Source organism: Neodiprion virginianus, chromosome 3 (genome assembly GCF_021901495.1).
Source record: "Neodiprion virginianus isolate iyNeoVirg1 chromosome 3, iyNeoVirg1.1, whole genome shotgun sequence".
Lineage (NCBI taxonomy): Eukaryota > Metazoa > Arthropoda > Insecta > Hymenoptera > Diprionidae > Neodiprion > Neodiprion virginianus.
In genome coordinates, this window is record NC_060879.1 from 30,844,148 (window position 1) to 30,865,574 (window position 21,427).

General features: G+C 42.7%; 1 protein-coding gene across 3 annotated transcripts in view; it reads right to left on the reverse strand.

Moving 5' to 3' along the window:
• Positions 1 to 21,427, reverse strand: part of LOC124299977 (hormone receptor 4) — a 110,327-nt gene that overhangs the window by 65,810 nt on the left and 23,090 nt on the right. Inside the window, exon 1 of one of the 3 annotated variants that reach the window (XM_046753521.1) lies at positions 11,980 to 11,998. The exons of the other annotated variants lie outside the window; for them this stretch is intronic. The gene's annotated coding sequence lies outside the window, so the exon portion shown is untranslated. Of the gene's footprint in view, positions 1 to 11,979; positions 11,999 to 21,427 lie in introns of those variants that run through there. 3 annotated transcript variants of the gene reach the window in all.

Here is a 21,427-nt window from a genome sequence, read left to right on the forward strand (position 1 = left end):
AGATTAGCTCGCGATTAGTGCGTTAAATAAGTATTAAAATTTTTTCAGCATACTTGGGCGTAGAGCATCAACCGTATTAATAATTGATTTTGTTCTTTCTCCTCGTTTGGGCGAATAGCGTCGCATTTAATCTGAAGTTTCAGTTAAGGCCGATTATCGCCTTGGTTAAATTGAGAACAATATTGTTTCAGTTAATTGTGTTTGTTATCGAGAGTACGACTAGCGCAGCTAGAATTAAGAGCTATGTTGCATTTTCTTTCGGAATCGCGAAGAGTGAATTGAGTATTTTGCTTCTTTTTTTCTATCGCTTTTATTACAGAATATATGTACTGTGTTTTATTTTGGTAAATTGCGTAGCGTTTCGGGTATTTGTTCTTTCTCTCCCCAAACTAACCCCTCCCGTCTCGGCTTCGTTTATAATGTACAGAGTAATAATCAATTTAAAGGTACACACCTTTCGCGCAATTCGCACGCTAGAGCAATGCAGATGCTACATTGACGTTCGTTAATAATGCAACTGCAGTAGCAGTCAACGGAGTCCATTGGTGGCTTCCACTCTATTGTAGAAAGCGAATTGCTTAGAATGGTAGACCTGCCACAGCTGCTATTATTATTTCGAAATGCATCCACCATGCGACTACGCCATTGTTCGATGTTTAAAAAAACTCTCGATCGTAGAATACCGCAGGTTATCTGACTCATTCGATGAATACTTATTTCAACAGTATCATGAAACAAACCGATGGATCATATAACTTCTCAACCGGCAATGTCAATTTTAATCGTCTCTGTTAACAATTCTTATGTTTAAATCACGGACACACTCGATTTTAAATACTCAATAGCTACAATCTGTCGCAAAGCAAACAGATAACTAAAATTCCAATCCTCTTTCCCGTTACTATTGACTTAACCTTCTCTCACAGCTCTGATCACAACAGCAAGCAAATATATAATAATAAACTGGCACAACCAGAATGAACTGTATATTACAACTGAAACACAATAATTATTCAGAATAGACATCATTTTGTGATCAATTTATCTGTACGTGGACAATTAGTACAATGCATGAGTGGGATAGCACATTTTTTTGGAAATCCTACAAACGTCGCCAATATATTTTTTTAATCACTATCAATATCACTATTAAATCTAAGATATTGCTGTGACGTGTTCGATGTTTCCGCTGATTTAAAAAGTTCAAACACAAGTAAAATTAAGTTTTTACGCGTCACTTGCTTTACGGTAAATTATTCCGAAGAAAAATCTTTTTTTTAATCTTATCGGCTATGCTTCGAATCGTGGCTTGCGTGTAACATAGATGCAGTTCCTTCGCTCACTTGTCTATGTGAATGCTATCGGTTCATTTTTGCGCCTAGTCCCTGGATATCAACGTTTTTTCTGTCCTACATCGTTATCATGCCCAGACGACGAGGACGTCGCTTGGCGCGAACTTCATTTTTCGCAACTCTGGTCTAGAGATCAGGTCTTTCACGTGTCATTGAAACCATTCAAGATCTAGTGCAGAAAATGGCCTTTTTCCGTCACGTATTGACAATTTAAGTATGGGGGAAGTGAACGTTGGCGGTGGAAAGTTTCCTCTGACAAAATCAAAGTAACCGTTATTATACATGTACTTATTCTCAACGGACAACAACCACGACACCATGTCACGTCTGTTTCTGTTTCGTAGACGATATTCAGCTTTCATTTTCGACGGGCATCAAGTTGATTACATTTCCCGTGACACAAGAACTCTTGTAACAATTCAGAGCAGAACGTAATTTCCAATTTTCCCTTTCATAAAGACAATATTATTTAATTTTCGTGCAATTTGACGTCAAATTTTATTCACATGCTTGATGCATGTGCTCTTCGAGCATCTTGTATAATATTCTCGATGGTGAGAAATTCAAGGACCTTAGATAGATACCTCTTGACCTGAATATCAATTTTTCTCGAACAAATGCGACACAAACAAGGCGACGATGTTACAAAGGCGCAACCGTATCAAGCGTCTATTACAATCGGCAACATTCAATTTCTATTTTAAATTTTAAAAACTCTCAACACATCGCGAAGGTGCAAAGGTAGGTATTTTTTTTTTTTCTATCAAGTAATTCTGTAGTAGCTTCACGTCAAACCTTGCAATTTATAGTTCGCTAATTGCAATGCAGCTCGTTTTTCAACTACCACTACATGTTCAAAGCTGCACGATTAGCACGAAATATATCTTCTTTGATCTTAGAAATATCGAAAACCACTCTGTGATGTAAAAAAAAAAAAAGCAAAAATCTATTACATAAGAATCAAGGGTGACAATCAACACGCGTGGGCAAATCTTCGCGAGATTCGGAAGCATACATGGAACATCGGCCAGTCTGCCGTACATAAATATGAATTGAGCTTTGGCATGGGAGTTGTCGAGGAAGAGAAGAGGGCGAGAGGATGAGGGAGAGAGGCAGAGAGAGGGACAGAGAGAGAGAGAGAGAGAGAGAGAGAGAAAGGTTTCGCGGGGAGCGAGCTAGAGAAGGAGTGAAGAGGGAGCGAGTCACTGGGGGGAGAGAAGAGTATCGGTCATTACCTTCGTGGCGAAACTGGGTCAGTCGTCGCATCGCGGCGCTCGATGCAACGTTCGCGCTAATTTCCGCGCCCGATGACTCTTCTCCCTCTTCTTCATGCTCCTTCCCCTACCGCGTTGCAGCATTACGGACATGCACATGTGTGCCCATGTAATATAAACGTAACCGCTGCGTAGGTATACTTTGAACGGATCGAAGAGGGGGTGTTGGTACCGATATATACGTACATCGCATGCACGTGTGAACCGGAAAAAATTAATACACAAATTCGCAGGACTGAGAAGTCGTAAGCGTTGGTGTACAAGGTACGGAGATACTGTGTATGTGTTTATCAATACATAGCCGTCGTAGCAGCGTTAACACGCGTTGCGCAAGACAATCGGGTATGACGTAACGAATTAGCGAAGAAACAAACGAATCGGAGAGCAAAACAGTTTCCGGCCCGATAACTACCGACCCGATTATCGACTCTAGATCGATGCACGTACACAGGTTTTTTGTAATTAACGAGCCATTCGGAGAGGTTTGATCATGTGCGCTACCCTCGATATAATTCATGGTGTCGCGTCAAAAAATTATACGGTTACTTTCTCGCCGATCCAAGATTTACCCGATACATCGACTTGACTTAAGCCATTTGTACGATTCTTCGAATAGAAACAGACTAGAAAATACTCAAGCAATAAAACAGCGAAGGAATGCTGTGTGGTTTAAGTATATTGAAATTAGTGCCAATGTTCACGATTGACACAGAAAACTGTTTGGTTGACCTAGCTGAAGCTTTTGGCAGATGTTCCGCAGAGATTGACCATCGAAATGACCCTCGGGATTAAAATAATATAGACGCGCATGAGAATATTATACCGGTACCTTTACAGTGAAAAGTATTTACGTCAGTCTTACTGTAGGTAATGAGTACAATACTTCCGACAGGCGCTTGATTGTGAGACTAGAATTAGAACTATTAACACAAACGTACCAAAAATATGTGAAAAGTTACGAAAATACTAAATTTATCAGTAAAGGTGGTACAAAGATACCATAATTCGATTCAAACTCCTGAACGGTCTTTATACTGACGTCATACGACACTGGACAGTATGAAGAGCCGATGAACAGCGGCACTCATCTTGTTACAGAAGTATATACTTGTACAACTTATATATCCTCTGTTTTCTATTGGTCGTACAAGTAGAATACGGAAATAATCCGTCGAGGAGTCGACGGTTGACAAATGAAAAATAAATAAAGAGGTAATGAGAAAAAAAAAAAAAATACTTCCCATTCATACTCGCACTAAAATCAAATGCAGCTCTTTCGATTCAGCGAATAGCTGATGAATTACGTGAGTTGGCGATACCGAACACACACAAGTATAAACGTGTACACGACGAGTCAAATTAATAATGTATGTCTGTATCGATACCATCAGGTATCCAATATCGAAGCGGAATTCGCGGCACGCCAATTGAGGTTATTTCAACGAGATCGCGCGGTTTGTCAGAGCGAAGGGAAATAGTTCGAAATCGAAAGAGGTTGAGGAACGCTGCTGCTCCGCAAGCTCTGCTTCTCCTCCCCCTAAAAACCCCCCACCTCCGTGTTCGCCGAGTACCGCTGCCGCGGTGCCTCCCTCCAGCTTTTCGCCTCCCACCGCCAGCTAGACGTCCACTGCCTCCGCGAAGCTCGCGGTTGTCGGCATTGCACTTCGAGCTTCGGCGCGACCTGCCCCAACGAACACCCCACCCCCACCCCCCTTGCCGCCGCCCCAAAACCTAGCGGGTAGCCAGTGCCAACCCCACGCCCAACTCCCACCTCGTGCCATCATCCAAGTAATCCTCTACTACCTACTACCTACTATCTACCATCCACCACCGTCACCTCACTCAAGTATTTCTCGGTGGAATCAAGGCTCGCCAATGTTCGTACCACTCTGTTGATGTGTCTGCACAGAGTGTGGCGTGTTGGGTTAAATTGCGGGCAATTTTGATGACTATCGTGAAGGATGACCGGCAGACTGAGCAGGGAAATTCGGGTTTTTATACTTTCTACTCGGTGACGAGGAACAATGTATCTACTTTCGAAGCCTTTTAATTGATCGTGCTGCAGCGAAGTTTCAGCGTGCGGAAACTATTCATCACTCTTCATAGCCTGCAAGGGACATCGTTAATCTGTCCGAACTTGACTCTGTTTAAGAAATGCATATGTACATGACGCATGCGCGATGATATGTCGTCATAGGCATACTTGTAAGGTTTCAGGGGCAATTGAAGTGCGAAGCAATGAAGGAAAAAATTTGTTTCATACTAACCAAGACTAGACGGAGACAATTATTCGATTTTAATGTTAGAGTTCGTGTATTAGGTTGTGAATGAAGAATATCGATTCCAAATAACGAAATATAAACGTTTCAATAATGCGACATACCACCTAAACTGAGTTTGCATTTTTTTTTTTTTTTTTTCGAAAGGCAAAGTTGTCAGCAGTCAACCGTACGACTATCATTTGAAAGAAAATTTTGACAAGCTGTATGACACAAAGTTGGATGTATTACGAGGTTGAATTTAGTAACGTTATCGTAACGAAACATTGGGGAAAAAATCACCGTTTTCTTTATTTTAAATGGTCTTTAAGGAACTAACATTTCGGAATATGAGTGTGTATTGTTTTATAACAATTTACTGAATATCAGACAACTTCAAAATCGTGAAATAACGGTTTATACTCAGCATAAATCGTTACGATAACGTTACCAAATTCAATCTGGTGACGTATTCGTGGAAATGTGAGCCTGGCGTCAATGAGAACGGGACGAGCGAGATCGTCTCCTAAATTTTCAATCATCGTGATAAACTTTAACGCCACACCGTTGGCTGCACTTGTTCCGCGAATAGAGACGACAGCATTACGGACCGCGCACGTCTACCCACAATGCAATGCACGTTGACCCATATCGGGGCCGTTGCTATTTCAGATATCCTTTCCATAGAGGAAGGTCGTTGGAGTACGTGGAAAATGTTACATAAGCTATCAGGTTCTCGACGACGTTAGAGAACCGTTGGAAAATCGCTTTGAAAACTCGTACGTACTCCAGAAAGATATCTGGGCTTCGAAAAACGATAAGGACCAAGTTACGTAATTCGTGCTCACCGCGTGTGAAAGCAATCGCCGATCTTTCTTTTTTCTCTCGTCTTTTTCTCTTTCCTTTTCTCTTTTCATTTTTTCTCGCGCCCGCCTTTACTTCCCTCCGCTTCAGTTTCCTGTACAAAAAGAGGGGGAAAAAACAAAGAAAACCGACAATCGGTGTAACCACGTTTATTTACTGCGTTTATACGAGTGTGAAACCACTTTCACGCTTATATATCGGGAGGCATTTGCGCTGGGAGTAAAGAAAGAAAAATAAAGAAAGAAAATAAAAAACAAAAACGCCGGTTTTTCCACTCACAGAACGTGTCACGATATGTTCTTTCAAACCTCACCCCAGGTACGAATGCAGGTAATCGTTTTATTACTATTATAGGTGACGGTTAATCTGATTACTATCTCGTTTTACCCGTGCAAACTGCAATTAATGAAAATTATAGGCACCGATCGAGCGTTCCACCACCGTCAATTTGTCGAAACCGGTTTGTCGTGCGCGCTGCTTAAGGCGGTCTTATACGTACGATATACCAACACAGTGCAGCACGTTGGCAACATTTCGTAATACGACGCAGTGTCGGCCCTGACTTATAAAACATCACTTGAATCTTGCCAACGCCTGACTCAATTTATTGTGATACTACTAGGTCGTTGTCTGGCCGTTCTGATTTTTTAATCTCGACGAATGTGAAGTGGCGCGCTTTTATCTCAAGGATTATACGAAGCAACTTTCGTATCGTTCAAAACAGATAACTATTAGGACGCCGCTGACCTGGCTTAATGTAAATATCCATTTCGCGACGTTATAAGCACTTACAGCGCTTCTGGACTTTCAACGTTGAACTAAGGCCACTGATGTCACTGGCTAGTTCCGTTAGATCCGACCAATGAAATCACTTACAAGTCGAGAAAGACTTTTTGTGGATCATGAACGAGCTCCTGTCACCTGAAAATTTCCTTGCCGAATCACGCTGTATTTACGGAAAGATGGCTGATGGAATAGGTTTTCCCGAATTGCGTGCGTGCTTTTATACGTCTCTATCTCCCTGTTGGAAGCGAAAGAATTTCTGAAATCGTAGAAGTGGTGAATATTCAACAAGTCGGTGGTTCCGATCGGCCATGTTTAACGTGACGTGATCTTATCTATTTCATAATTATTCATAATAAATATCATCACTGATTCAAGTTACCAATTACTGAGATACAGAGGTCCACTTTTATTCAAGCTACGATTTAAAAAAAATTATAATCAGATTCGTACCCCCGTTCTCGCACGATACGAAAAGGAAATTTCTCCGCTCTGACGTCACGAAATATGTATATGACATTCCGAGTCAACGGGCCCTTAACATTTTCTGGACGTTGTATAGAAACACGCGAATTTCATTTTGCATACCCATTTCATTTTCACTTTTTACTTTCTTTGATTCATTTTATTCTTACCTCATCCACTTCGTATACTTTATGCAGATATTCGTTAGATATTTTTACCGACTGCATATTCAAACATTCGACATTACTCTTCAGGGACTCTTGGCCTAGATCATCGATAAATGTCATTCTAATTCTAACACTTCTCTCGGGGCAGGTTATTTCGCATTTTTCTTCACATTGAACTTAGCCGGTTCGAGCGACGGGAAATAGCTAATCAAACGATTAAGCGCTGCGCGTATTGGGTTGGGTTGGGTTAGGTTAGTATTTACGTATCGAGCTTGCGCTTGTTGCACCGATAGACACACGAACGTCAAGAGAAACTTGCCGCGTATCGACCGGAGCGAACCTGATTACCGGGGCGATCTGGATGAGCTATTAGTTTCATAAAACAACCATCGTTCATGTTACGTAATATATACGCAGATCCACAAGTTTAATTTACTCCTGCTCGAGGATTGGATATTTCTTACTCAAAACGATGCAAGGAAATACAGTTAAGGGGAAAAATTGTATCACAAATTTATTGATCAAGGAATTGAGCGGAGAAACAGTCATGATACAAGTGAAATTTTCAGGCCCGTTTAACAAAAGATGCTGTGTGGTAAACAGTTATATGGAGCTATACGGAGTTCGCTGATACAGACAAATCCTATGTTGCATTCGTCAATTTTGGTAAAGATATCAGATGTGAAAGAATCAGGGTTAAAAAGATTCCAAGTACTTGTGAATGGGCGAATGAAATATTCAAAGCCTTCTGGGCATGTCATAGTGTTGTATGAATTTCTTTCAAATTTAATATGATATCAATAAATTTCGCTCACTGATATTCTAATACACCAGATATCAGATATACGTAACTTTCAAACGGTAAGCATAGCCACGGCTAAAATTATGTTACCGAAATCAAAGAAATGCTGTCCTTTTTGCAACACATATTTCCTTAAATTCCTTTTACATACTCACAAAAGCTCTCAATCGCTGCAGATGCGAAAGTGCGTATGCAAGGTAATTATAATTATCGTAACCACAGCTGCGTACACGCGACAATGGGAAATGGCATTTAGTCAAACCTCCGAAAACGTCAAACGAATTTCCAAGCACGAGACCTCGACAGGTAGGTTTCAATTCGAGAGATCTATTTCGGTGCGGCTGTGCACTGCACTCCTGCACTCCCGTAATACCCAAGGCACACGCATCATCGAGGCGGCGGAACTTACGTATATTTACGCGGAGATGCGTTACGTTGCATAACTCGATTCAGACGCAGCCCCGTGCGACAATGAGGCATTCCGATCGGCGAAACGTATACGGAGTGTTCCGTTCGTCTCTGTACCAAATCATCGTTCCCGTGCTTTTATTTTTAAGCCTCACAGTTAGTTATTATCGAAGACTTCAGCCTCTCATACAAAGGAACTCGTATATTCTTATTTTAAAAAAACGTCGGGACGAGAGAAACGCTGCGTTGCGCGGGAAAATAGAGCTCTCCGTTAACAAGGCGCATATTGATCAATAAGACGCATGTGGGTCACCCTGTGTATTTCCAAGGACTGTTTTCGTTGGCTGGGTGTTCGAGTAATTTTTCAACCTACCTTAGTCGTTGGGTCTGATAAGCTGTATAAGAACGTTCTTTTATGTCAGCTTTTAATCTTGTCTCTAAAATTTGTTGTATTATATAATATTGAATTTTGCAGTGAAAAAAAAGCGCTAAAGACTTCGAGGAAGTTTTTTTTCTCTACAACACCAAATATTTTGGAAATAAATATATATTTGTTATAAAAAACGGCAGCAACGACTTACAGGTGTATTTTTTTTCTCATATATTTGGTTTAGACCAGCACGAAGTTTGAGCCGAGTGTGAATCGCTTATGTGTGACCGCAGCAATATTAAGCATACAGTTTCGAAAATATTCTGATTTCCGTCTCGATATTCGATATAAGGATTCCGGAATACATGAAATGTCTATCTTGCAAATACATTACAGAATAATCGGTGTTCAAATAACTGCAGAGCAAACACGAATGTGCCGATACGTTACAGGGTGTGCTGTCAATTATTAGATGGCGTATCAACGTTGAGACTTCAAATTTGTCTTAAGGTTTACTTACTAATTTCGCTTTGCACAAGCTGATGAGTCCGGAATTTCTAATTCCCATACCAAGGTAACGGGCACAGAAACAGTTTAAGCATCGATTCTTCGTTAGAAGGATTATATTAAAGCAACGCATCGTACATGCCGGTGAAATATAACTATACCAGCTATGCTTAGCCGTGGCTAGAATATTGTGAAATAAGTAGATAGGCACACACAATTAAGAGTATACAGCGTTATACAAATTTTACTGATCATACACTCAATCCTCGATAGGTTGTCAAAGTCTTGTACTCTATAATTTAACTGTAGAAACGGTGTATGATTAGACAAATATACGCTAAATAGACTGTGACATTTGCAATGCTACTAAATGAACGCAATCAAGAGCTGTCCACAATAATAGAAAACAAGAAAAACTTGAACTAGCATAACATCCTAGTAGAACGAGTTTACTCAACAGCTCAAGAAAAAAATCGTGGAATCCCAAGTATAAAGAATCTATATCTATACCACTGAAGTAATGGAAAAAAATAATTTGAAGCGTACTGATAAGTAGATTCAGTTTATACGACCAGTTTAATGAAGTTGCTCTGGTTAGAGATACGTGTCAGAGAGTGTCGCAAGTTCCTTTAGGGAAGAAGAAGAGGAAAAAAAGAAGTAGCTACTTAACTCGCTTCAGAAGAGAGTCAATAATGCGTAAGGATTCCCGCTAGACTTAATTTTTTTTCCACTACGTCCTATTTTATATTCCCAGACAAACCGTATATTATATTTCTGATTTGCATCTCAAGTAATTGTGATTTGATGTTTAATTCCAGAATGCATTCGAAAAAAATACATACCGTACCGAGGTTCTGTTAAGAACCTTTACACAACCACAATCCCGTAGGGATACTGTTCCAAATCAGCAATTTCATTGACTATCTCGATGAATACAGTTAGTGAATTAACCAAAAATATCTAGATTTGTCGGAATGACCAGTTGTAAGAAGTTAGAGATAGAAAAAAAACCTGCAATCTGGCTAGATTATCACGTTTCCACTAAAGAATTTATTCGTAAAATATAATATAGAACCTGCATGTAATTGCAAGGAATAAAATGAATCTAGAAAAAAATGGTAGAAAATAAAAAAAATGTCAGGAATGACAAACGAACCCATGTGCCAGGCTCGCGTCAAGAAAACCGTGCGACAGGAGCCCACGGGCAAAGTTGCATTCTGCATTCTGCATGCTGTAGGCTGTAGGTTCGTCGAAGGGCACTTTCGCTTCAAACTAGGTAGAGATGGGTAGGTGGGTCTATCCACAACTCCGTCGAGTACGACAGGGTATCTCCCACCCGATGCAGCGTTCCTTCGTCGGTTCGTTGCAGCTCGACATCGTCTCCCTCCACCCCCCCCCCCCCCGCCCCTCGCGGCTCCTTTTGCCCCGCAGTGACGTTCCTCCTCCCTTTTCGAGACCCCCTCCATAAGTCGCAAACGTCCCCTAGCTCCCGGTTCCCCGAAGCCGGAGGTTGGAGGGTGTACGAGAAGCTCGAGGATCGCGCCTGCGCTTCCGAGTTATAAACAATCCCTGCCTGCGCACTGCGGTCCGACTTGCGGAAGGTCCGGGACAACCGCCACCGACGACGACGAGTGGAACGGGGATACCGGTCGAGGGTTGGGCGGCTCGATACGGCTCCGGGTTCAATGCTCACTGCGACTACCCTTGCTGCACTTCCCTGCCCGACTCCGTGTTCTACGTATGTAGGTATCCAGACACCGGTGTGCGTCACCCATACGTCATAGTGCACACGGACACGCGCGATCCGTGCAACCTACCTAGGTGAAACCGGCCTCGGCGGTATTTTTGCAGACGCATGGACAGGGCCCGAAGGGTGGTTATGTAAGAGCCGAGGGAGTGTCTTGCAATGTCTACAATGCACCCTGGGGTCAAAGACTTTTCTGAGGGGGAAATTTTTCAAGACGATTCAGGTCCGTGTGGATTTCACGATAACCGTTGACGGTACGTTAAACCTGTGGAACGTTGACCCCGATGCTTATAGGAGCTCGAAAAACTAACAAGGGTGTGCCGCGCAGGAAGTGCTGGAGGACGGTGATCAGTTTTATAGTTGACCTTCGACTCAAGATACGCCAATTTTTCCCGATTTTTCTGGTGATGAAAATTGAAAAAAAAATTCCGAGAATAATACTGCAAGTGCTGGTCTCGGTTAACATTTTTGTCGTTTCCTCGTTAGGTGGAATTTCGTGGTGAGATATTCGTACGGAAAATGCAAGGAATAATTCAGATCCTTTTAGCGGTTCAAAACAGAATTTGAGCTAACTTAAAGTCGTTGTAATTTGTCAAATCACGACAAGACTATATGCCGGAATAACCTATTGCACAACCGTATTTTGTAGACTTACAATTAGATATTGATTTCATTGTATTATGCATATTTTTCGAATCCTGTACTGCTTAGTAAGACCAATCTTGACGTAATAAATGATCATTTTTTCGTGGAAAATGAATCTATTATGGCGAGTATGATGCAGTGAAACAATGCAAGGCAATTTTGTGAAACAGAAGAGCAACGGCAAAGGCAATTCGTAGACAAAAGAGGAGTTATCGACCTTCTGTCCATAGGGGATAGTATACATCGAGTTAAATGAAGTTAGCCTTTAGCAGTACCGTTCAGAATGTATAGCTAAAAGCAGAAGGATAATCGAATATTAGGTAATTATGGTACTCACAGTATTAGCGTACAGTTAGTTAGGGCGATCTTAATTTGTCCATGGCGTGAAATCTGAGGCAGATCATGGCTTGAAATTAACAAGCATACCTACTGCAGGGCAAACATGTATTTATTTCAAATTCCAGCTTAACGCCTCGACTTACCTGAAACAGAGAGAAAAAATCGTTGTCGGTTAATGAATATTGAGATTGTTGGCAAGAATTGCGGTTATAGAAGTCTGTATGGCATGTTTGCGCGTCAGTTTTATCGCCCGTTGGAATGAACCTACAGGAAGAGCGTAACGACGCGAAGGTAACTCCAGTCACGGTAACGAGACGCAGACTCTGCACAACACGCGTAAAGGTTTTAACCCGAAGGCGAACACTTAATCCGAGTGCGCAGCGGCACTTATCATTCGACTGGTAAGTGAGCCGCAGAAACTGTTATCAGATGACGGAGCTAACAACGAGCAACCGCCGCAGCCAGCCGGCAGCCACCTTCGTATCGTCGGGTGAAGGACCCCTCGAGCCACGTCGTCGTATCACACCGAAGGGATAAGGGGGAAAAATAGGGCAAAGTATATAGGTGCCGATTCACTCCCCGCCGAGCCGGTGGGAAAGTGTCGGTTCATTTACCGTAATTATGCGTGAGTAAGCTGGTCGTCTCTGGAACGCGGAATGGTCGTCAAACGGTCATCGAGCGAATGGACAAAAAAGGGTTACGAAACATGCCGGATATTGGCACTGAGCTTGTTCGAGTAAGGAGGCTTTCGTTTGCAAAACGCAAGGTTCGCTGCTCTGATTCAGCTGTGCTATTGCCTATTTTACGAATACAATACCAATGATCTATGCCTCTATGTTACTATTGCATGGATGCAGACTGTCTGGACTTTCGAGGCGAAACTCGACGGAACAGGCATGATTATCAAAAACTTTAAACGAGGTATGAATGTGTACTCTAAATTTTGTTGGATAATAAATGAAACCAGCTGTATTTCAAGTGAAAGGGAAATGCAAGTGAGAGGTACGGTATAACCCTGACAAGGAAAGTAAGTACCGGGCGTGACGGGATGTACTGACATCTTGACAGAATTTTGAACTGATGAAAAAATTGTCAGATCTATGGAATCACATTTTCTGATCCCTCGGAAGTTGGGTATATTATACCGTAATCAAACTTTGATGAGCAGCTTTATTAATCAAGTTTATCAATCGCAGTTATCGGTTTGAGTATGAATTTTTTTAAATTAATTGCAGGAGCCTTCCACCATTAATATTTCTACCAGAGCAGCAGAGACTGTCTTGATACAAGAAAAATGTACACACTATTTGAGCCTCCAGATATCTCGGGAATTATCTGGTTCAATTTGACTTCATAACCTCAATAATTCCAAAAATACAGTTTGTCAAGAAAATAACACTTACGTGACGACGCAACTTGGGCGATCAAAACTGTACTACTTATAACACAAATAAATTGGGAATCCACCTATTTCTCTGAGAATTTCAAAGTTTTGGGTAAAACTCTTTACATTGATACAAGTTCGTAGGATTATACTTCCTTCGATTCATATTTTATGCCAAGATTGATACTCAAATTGATTCCGGATTTTGTAAATTTGAAAAATAAGACCACTCTGAACACAGAACGCAAGTTCTCCTGTGGCGTATGTTTTTCTCCGTCAAGTATTTCGAACAGAAACCGAAGATGTTCGATAGAAGAAAGAATTAATTTTTTCCACAAGATCGAATATGATCCACACACAACAATTGTACGATAAATGAAGTACACGAATGAACGCAGCATCGTAGAACTGTAATAAATACCAAATCCACGAACCTGTACTAACAGAAGTTTCCTGTTCGACGGATGCATCATCCCGGCGTGGATTCGGAATCGAAGACAAACCGACCAGACCAGGTCATCCTCGGTATCCGGAGGTTTGAATAAACGACAAACCGAAAATTGTTCAGCTCCAACAGACACGAGTTACGTACTCGAGGCACAAGAGATCAGTTGAAAAGCACCGAATTCGCGCAATCGGCAACGATTAAAAGTAGCTCGAACGTAAACAAACTGCGGTGCAGTGGCGGTGCACCGCCTTCGAGAGGTCGTTGACCGAGAGTGGCGGCCGAGAGAGACAGAATGAGAAGAAGAGAGGCGGCCGGGAGGGAAGGAAGGAAGGAGAGAATGCATCGGCGAAGGGGTGGAGGGGTGGCGCGAGGCCAGGGGATGGGGGATGAGGAGAACCAGTCGCGGAGGATGCAGTTGCATCGACCGGGAACTCAGCTGAGCGGCCAACCCTCCCGGACCAGCGCAATCCCTGAGCCAGCCAAGGTGCACGGGGGCTGGGGGGGATCGCCCCCTCCGCCCCTGGTGCCGCTAAGCCAATCCAAGCCTCCCCGCGACTGCCGCCACCACCGCCTCCGTTGGCACCTTCCCCGACTGCAGCGCACCATCCCCACGTTGCCTCGGGGACGACTGCGCTGTGAACGTGACCCTCAAAATCAGGATACCTAGGTGTCTAGGTCCTGTCCCCTAGCCCGGAAGTCATCTCGCGAAGGTGAGGAGTCAAAAATCGACCGCGTAACGACGTGCGAAACTCGGAAGTATACCTAGACTGGTATATGGCGATGTAACACGTCGCAGAGATAACAAGGCACTTGAACAGTGCGATTTATGGTACCTACTGTCAGTTATGAGTTTCACAGATGTGCGCATAGTCGAGGTGAATACCAGATCATCAAGAAAATAAGTATAAGGCACACTCTGCACCGATTGATTGACTGTTTGTACTTCTTCGTTTTCCTCTCTTTTTCGCTCTCACTTTACCTCGCACTCACGTTGCTCGCCGTCCCATTATCGTCGACGCCTACACACAAGCACACGTAGACGCAGTACAGGTAATCTAATCCTTTGCAAGCCGAGTTCCTGTTACGAGCGAACAGCAATAACGATAACTTTCCAATTATTAACACAGTCGAGAAGTCGGGGTATAGACGTTATACTCGATCAATGACGCGCGCACGTATAAGCTGGTATGTACCGGTAGTTACGAGTGCAAATACAGTAATTGGTAAGAGTGGAACATATTCGGCCGGGTATTTTCGTCGTTATGTACAGTTGAAACGAAGAGATGGAATACCACAATGTTACCTGCGTTTTTCAAAATTCTGCACGGTAATAAGCCACTACTGATATAGCTGATATAGGTGGCTAACGACAAACCCTATTTTATGTCGATTGGACGCGAGAGCCTTGAATTTTTCTGTTTCTTAGCAAAAGCGTAATGACGCAATGCAAATATACCGCAGCACGTACGTCAAGTATAAAATTTTTACTGTAAATGAGGCAGACTCCGTCGGTCTCCGGTCGTAAAGTTAAAATGACGTGGTTGCGGATACTTGGAGAACAGGGAACTGACCTCATGACGCGAACTTGTTATCGACACGCATACCAACATTCTTATGGCACACAAAGAGGCGAACACCGGAAGTGGGTACAGACTGTCTGATTCGCAGCAGAAAGTCGAGCAGAGGGACGTTGATAACCGTGTCAATGTCTTCGAAAAACTGCCCGAGAGATGAAAATTATGAACATCGGTCAGCTGAGGTTTAATAACCGCTTGGTGCGAGAGGATCTTTGCGGCTTTTCCTCTCACTACCCAGAACAAAGAACGCATTGCTACGCCTGCATGTGTACGTAGAGAAAAGATGGTGCACAGAAGACGCTGCCCACAATACGAATAATGCTTACACCACTTGTTCCTCGAAAATGTGGTGGATACAGTTTTCCTTATCAGTCGAAGAATACCGAGAACACATTGTAAGTGATGTCAGACCGCAAACTAAATGTCTTTCATACTTTGCCGTTCGACATTGAAATCTCAAGGTCATTGTTATCACTCGACTAATGAGTAATAGCTTAAGAACTCTGTTTGCAAAGACGGTTTTTTGTATAATAGCTACTCGTGACCTGTGGTTATACTTTTAGAAGTAAATCCAGCACCAATTGCCGAACCGTGAACAGGTGATTTTTTGAACTTAAGCGCATCTCTATGAAACATCAGGATTTTGGTAGCACTTCACTTTCGACAGTCGTCACCAACTTCTAATGGTGTTGCGAAATGATTACCAATCTATCTTCACTCAACGTATAATCTGTGCCAAGCTTCGAGCGTATAAAAGTATATTAGCGACCACAATAGGACCCGCCCATCTTTGCTCACGCTGTTCCTCCATGCCACAGAATACTAAAGGAATTTTTTGAAGCTTACAACACTCTCGGGTCGACTGTGACGGCATAACACGATACGTATCATACGATTCCAAACGTTAATACGTAATACGCTTATACACATGTGCAGCGTGCATAAGACGCATTATATTATACGCAGATGCAGACGGCTGACCTCTTTTCAACTACGCACGTGCAGAATCCTGCCGCGAATAAAGAAGAGCGTAACATAGGGTAGCAAGTATGCGCAAAATGTAGGTTAAGACTCTTCTTCCAGTGGTATTAAGGGCGTGGACGGCTTAACAGCTTGACTAATCACATAACTTATATTGCAGTCCTAGTGGAACGTTTTCCTGAAGATATGCAATTCTGTAGACCGAAATTGTCAGTGAAACATTGCTTTCTTACTCAGCAAAGCGTTATTCCAATTAAGCAAATGATCTATCCGGAACCTTGTGGAAATTCATCATCTTTCTTACAGGTTTTTCCCAATATTATCGATTGTCTCAAACATCATTGAGTAAACCTCTGAAATCGAAAATTATAAACCGACAAAATATGTGAAAATCGGACTCAATTTGAAACTCTCAAGAACTTCGAGCTTGGAAGTTGAAGCCAAAGTTGCATATATCGTAATGAGTTCGAAGTGCATTACGATTTGACATCACATACTTCAACGTGCAAATTTGATGAATAGCTACCATGCATCCTCTAATTAGGCAAAGTTTATCGACAGGCGTCGTAAACTATGTCACACCGCGTATCTTTCGAGAATCATTCAGTGTCCCAGTTTTAAAGCGAATTCACCCGAACCTGGGGCAACAGTATCCATGACGACCTGCGATGTATGTACCGATAGACCGCCGACAGACGCAGAGCCAATATAGTGTGAATACGGTAGGTCAGTGCTCTACGGTCGCTTAGCAACTATCCCCACCCAACTTCTCGTCAAGATAAAATTTTAAAACATGGAATCGAGGCCAACAATAAAATTATCAATTCGACCAACAAAAATCGCATCCACTGCTACGCGACTTCGCCATAATTAATACCCTATTCAATTTCCACTTTTCAGAGCGAATATCTCAATTGGATGTCAAAGATTGTCCGACGCCTGTTATCGAGCGATTGTGTGGTAACTTTTTATCCACTGGCGATACCAATTTGAAAAAATCTTAGTGATAAATTTGATCCTAATTGGACATTACGAAAGGGATCTATCTTCTCTGTATTGGTCGTTGATTCTATGTCAAGTATAAGATGAGATAATGTTCAATATTTCCATTTGCAAGAAGATGCTCCGTTTATATCGTATCCGAGTGTACTATACCACCTACGTTAGTGTTCAGGCAGCTGCGTCGTCAAGGCGTTGTGAATGCGGAAAATTTGCAATGCTCGATGTGAAATCAGCCTAGAATTACGCTAGCAATATTAGGTATTCTTTTTTTCCATAGTGACTTTAAGCATCTTCCTACCCGTCCTTTACAAGTAGGATCCTTATAACCAACGTTTCCCGCACACAGCATCCGCAGTTTCTCTTCCTCGCCTATATTCTCAAGAACTTCTCCAGGAACTCCGAGCTTCCACCCTTACGTCCTTTCACCAATCAGCTATACACGTCTTTAGACACTATAACCGCATTCCTTTAATTTTTCAAACTAGTTATTAACAAGGATCGGCATTTCAACACCAATCGTCAAATCGTCTACACATCTCTCTCAATACGAAGTAACTAAGTCTCTTCTAGACCCCTTGAAAACTATTGCTACTTATCTTACGTCATAAACAATTGTCACGTCTCACATATTTAGCAAATCAGTAATTTTGTTGTTATTTTGAATAAGGAAGCTGCGGACCCGTTTCGATAAGGAAAGCTCTTTTCCTTACAAACCTTGCAACCACCTATTAGTGATCGGAGATCGTCATGTCACGCAACAATGCTAAAGTGTTCAGTTCAGCCTCATTTCAGCATCAAAATGACGACGATACGTAATCGCCGGGCTTGAACTGCAGCGTCGAAACGAGAGGTACCGAATCCAACTTCAACTACACCGTTTCACGCCGCGGTTCCCTTATCCTGGAGGGTTTACCGCGGCCGTAATGTTATCTGGGTATTCCCGTGTGAAGGGAAAAGGTAGAGGATTGTCGGGTGCACAAAATGGTGCCGCGGATTGTAGCAGAGGCGGCATGTCGAGAGGTTGTAAGGCTGGATTGGGTGCTGTAAGTGTATCCATAGCGTTTGTGCACACAGAATGCAACGAAGGGTCATTCACCTCGGGATGCACGACCGTGTGCCATACGCACGTATACGTATGTATTCAAAGCTGCGTGATACATGAAATCCAGAACAGTTACCGGTGCATCTCGAACTGATTCTCGCCTTGCGCGTCTTTCTTTACATCCTGTCGATATCTTTCCGTATCTCGGAACAGGGTTGCAAACCAATTTTGAGATTCCAGCGTACCGAGACGTTGCAGTTGCCGCGACGACGTCGTTAACTGTTTATCAATGATAAACGTTCGACGACACTGATGAACCTGCGAAAGCAAACGACCGATAATTGTCAGACTTGTTTCCTCAACTGCAGGCAACCATTTGGCATCATCACTTTTGCATACATTACCATCAAATCGTGTTTCATAGAATCATTGTCAGACGCTAAACGAATACATGAATTTCAACGATCGAATATTCGTTGGTAATTTATTCTGCGATCAAATTCTGCATACAGTTCTATAAATAGAAATAATGCTGATTTGCCAAACCTTAGAACCATAATATAATTTGCATTCACTGAGCTTCGACATGCTACATCTAACCTTAACCTTGCAGGATTCCATACTTTTGTTCATATTTGGAGGACACCGGTTAACACTTTGACGTGAGCGTTTGAAGTAGCCGACGTGAAAATCACGTAGCTGCATGAATGTTTAATTTGTACAAATGCACGATTGAGCAAAAATTAAAGTTTTAACTGCGCGGAAAAAAAATTATACTTAATGCAACTATAATCTCGTGATTTAGACAAAAGTACAGACGTCGTTTAGATCGTCGGTGAGAAGACGATCAATCCATCGATTGGAACACAACTCTTGCGATGGAAAAATGTGCTATTAAGCGTTGTACGATGTACGTGTACGTACTTGAACTCACAACGACGGGAGTGTATCGCACCACATGCACCCTGGGGTGCCTTTGGAGAAAGGAAAGGATCGTTGACATCGTGGCTGCACGAAGGATCAGAGCTTTGGATATCTTCCAGGATCGCTGAACCGATTCTGGCACTGCGAACCTCATAAAATCATTGTTACTTCTGGGTATGTTGGTTTACGCACTCTCCTAATAGCCGTATGTATTACAGTTGACACTTCCACCGATTTACCCCGTATGACATTACACGTTGAAAACGCTCGTTCGTCTCGCCCGTACGAAGCATCCAGATCTTTGGAATTTAGACAAACCGTTCGGATGAATAAACTGGATTTTTCAATTGTGTAACAATGCTATAAATTATTGTGAAATTCATTATTCTTCAGATATTTTTCAACGAAAGCAACTCAGAATGTTAGTAAAGCGTAAATTTCCTAGTTGCGATAGTGCTTTTTCCGTATCGCTCAACTCGGTCGTCATATTTTCCACTCAAAGTTTTCAGCTGCGTCTGAATTGTGAATACTGTAGCAAAAGTTTTTTAATAGTGTAACTCAGCTGTACAGAGCCAAAGAGTAAAACGCCACATTGCGCATAATCTACATAATTGCACGAGGTAAATTTTGCCACGTTGATCGTTGCGGCATAAGTAGATAATCACGGTGCAGTTGGCGTGTAGGTACTGAAAAGTGGGTGTAAAAATTCCCCCACAATGGTATCGGCGGCGTTATCATGCACAGGTGCAATATAACGAGACACGAGTGAACGAAACAACCACGCCCTGGCATTAATCTTTGTCCTTGAGTAGCGACGAGTGGTGTAGATATTCGGAGCTTCTCTATTGACGAAAGCTCACACCGCTTACGTGCGCTCGTATTAGCGACCGTGAAATTAGGCCTGTGTCAGGGACGCGGTTGGGCTAAAAAAAACTTTGCCAACATTACGTAACCGCGCTAAAATTAATAGATCCGAAGACATGTGTGAAACTCCATCCCCACCCCAAGCTACTTCGGTGTTTGCCATAAAGAGCCAACGGCACCGGTGGGCAAATGTATGTATAAAATCCTTCCGATAAGATTACACATTCAGACAGATACGCACTCGATCCAGCTATTATGCATTTGTGTAAATGCAGTCTGAAAGTCTCGTGCACGTGCAGCACGAGGATCGAGGAAAAAGAGAGCTCCTCTCCATCGAGACGAATCCGAACCGAGATACGAACCAGCCTCATTTCCATGACGCCTCTAATTGTATTTATCGGCATTCTGTAACTTTGCTTACCTTACTTAAACTCATACTCCACCCAGTGAAAAGCTCACTTGCGAACAATTGTCAGCGATTGAATATTTTGTCGAAAACAAGCGACGAGTAATGATTCGCGACAACTGAACGAATATCAATTACTCGATAATTTAATACCGACAACTATGCGTATAATCGCACTGAATAATTACCTGTACCGAATTGCCTTGCAATTCCAACAATATTATTAAAAACGTTATTCTAACGATACTTTCATCATCATTTCCTAGTCTCTGTAACAAGAAATGAAACGTTTGCTCACAATCAGTGCACAACGATGGAGAGATCAAGTTCCGTACTGCCTACAAACCACAAGGAACACACGTAGTTCATATCTGTACAATGAGTAAAAGACTGCCGTTTTGTTATTTTTTTAACAACGATTATTCATCGGAGTGGCAAAAGCGCCCGTCCGCATCAGGCTATGCATACCTACTCGATGTTTGAACGGAGGTCGATCGTTGTAGCATCTGGACCATTCTGCGATCCGATTGTACGTAATTGTTGTACGAATGCCACGTGCACGTGACGTAGGAGAGGCCGGCCGACCGAAAGCTCGGCGGTACTCCGACCGAGCCGGCGGCCAGAGGACGCCTGTCCGTTTCGTGACTCCTGCGGAGCCGCGTGCGCGTCGGTGGTGCGTAAGCACGCGCCCGCGCCGGCGTGGACGTATCTCGGGTATTTTGGTGCAGCGCTATACGCACCGCGTGGAGGTCAATGCCCGTCCTTACACCGGCCCAAGGAAGAAGAAGCCTACCGAGAGGGTGGCGAGTGGCGAGTGG